The 1837-nt window shown below is 76.2% G+C and overlaps 1 non-coding gene across 1 annotated transcript; it reads right to left on the reverse strand.

The window, feature by feature from the left end:
• Positions 1-371: 371 nt before the first annotated feature.
• LOC148218488 (5.8S ribosomal RNA) lies at positions 372-524 on the reverse strand. The gene has a single exon (XR_015800345.1). It is a non-coding gene; the product is annotated as a 5.8S ribosomal RNA (ribosomal RNA).
• Positions 525-1837: the final 1313 nt, after the last annotated feature.

Below are 1837 nucleotides of genomic sequence, written 5' to 3' on the forward strand. Positions count from 1 at the left end.
CACCCGCAGACAGCCGCCCGCACGGGGGGGAGAGCCCGGGGGCGAGGCCCGCGCCTCGCCTCCCTCTCGGCCCTCTCGCTCTCTCGTCTCTCTCGCACGGCCCACGGCGGCGTCTTCGACGCCGACTCTCGCTCTCCCCGGCCACCGCCACCGCACCGCGGCACGGCCCCGGCAAGGACGAGCTCCGCCCCAGCGGCTCGTTCCGGGAGCGGGGAGCTACGGAGCGCTCCCCGAGTCTGCATTTAGGGGGACGAAGGCCCTGCGCGGCGACGACGACGACGACGTCGACGTCGACCGCGGGCAACGGGCCTGCGAGGCAACCCCAGCCGCGCCGCCGGGGTGGCCCCCCCGGACGGCGATTGATCGTCAAGCGACGCTCAGACAGGCGTAGCCCCGGGAGGAACCCGGGGCCGCAAGTGCGTTCGAAGTGTCGATGATCAATGTGTCCTGCAATTCACATTAATTCTCGCAGCTAGCTGCGTTCTTCATCGACGCACGAGCCGAGTGATCCACCGCTAAGAGTTGTCTGGCTTTCGGGACCGCTCGCGTGAAGCGGCCCCTTTTCTGTTTCTGCAGGGACGCGCGCGCCCCCGCGCGCCCCGCTTCGACCGTACGAGCACACACAAACGGAGGAGGAGGAGGAGAAAGCGCGGGGCAAAAAAGAGAAACCCCGCGCAACGCTCCGAAGGTCGGCCAAAGAAAGGCGGAGGGGCCCGCGCCCCCGACCGCCTCCCCCCGCGAGGGGAGACGCCGCCTCGCGTGCCGTCCTTCGGAGGCGGCCCAGGCGCCCGGGCTCGGCCCGACCTCCGCGCGGAGGGGCTTGTGCGGCAACGCGCCGGACCGCGGGGGGCACGGTGGCCCGCCCGGCCTCTCGATCACGGGACGACTACGCGTTCGCGGGCCGGGGGGCGCGACCGCCGGCCCCCGCCGCTCCCGGCTCACTCCCTGGCTTCTCCTTTTCACCGCTCCGCCGACTCGCGGAACGCCGCCGCGCCAAAACGCGGGGGCCGGCTCTCCCGCCAGCGGCCCCTGAACGTCGCCCGAAACGCCACGCGGCGGCGGGACCGTTCCGCCGGCGCAACCCCTGGCGCGGGACCGCTTGCCCGCCGGAAGGCGAACGCCCGGCGGGCCGCGCTCCGCCACCGGCGCCGGAGGCGGGACGCCGCCGAGACCCGAGCCGGCATCGCGGAGCGCCCGAGGTCTGCCGCTCGGCAAAACCCCTCCGCCACCCGCGGCCGCACTCCCGGGACCGCCGCCGCTTCGCACCGCCGAGCTGCCCTTCCGCGAGCACGCGCCCAGCGGGCAGGCGTACGGCGGCTGAGCCGGGGGGCACCGCCCGCTCCCCTCGTTTCCACTCGGGGACCGGACGGGGAAGCGCCCCCGCGGCCGCCCCGCACGCCTCCCCTTTTTTTTGGCCCACACGCGGCCGGGAAGGGCGACGGGGAAGCGGACGGGCGGGGCCCGGGCCGGGACGGCCGCCGGTGAAGGCGGGCGCCTCGCGGCCGACCGTCCCCCCCCCCGGGGGGGGCGGGGACACTCGCCGAGCGGCGACGCCGCCGCTCGGCACGGGGTCGCCCGCGCCCGCCGGACCTCCGGCGATGGAGGAGCCGGCCGAGCGCTGCGCCCCAACGGGCGGGGACAGCGCTCCGAGTCAGGGGTGGCCGGCGGCCGGCGCCGCCGCGGTGCGGTTCGAGGCGACAAGGCCGTCGAGGCGAGAGGCGCGCGGTCGCGCCTGACGCGGCGCCGCCCGCGAGCCCGCGGCGGCGGCTAAGGAGAAAGAGCGAGAGAGCGCGGCGGGCCCCGGCGGCCGCAACCCCGCAGCTGAGGTAGGTAAGGC

This window comes from Sturnus vulgaris, unplaced genomic scaffold (genome assembly GCF_052056855.1).
Source record: "Sturnus vulgaris isolate bStuVul1 unplaced genomic scaffold, bStuVul1.hap1 Scaffold_182, whole genome shotgun sequence".
Lineage (NCBI taxonomy): Eukaryota > Metazoa > Chordata > Aves > Passeriformes > Sturnidae > Sturnus > Sturnus vulgaris.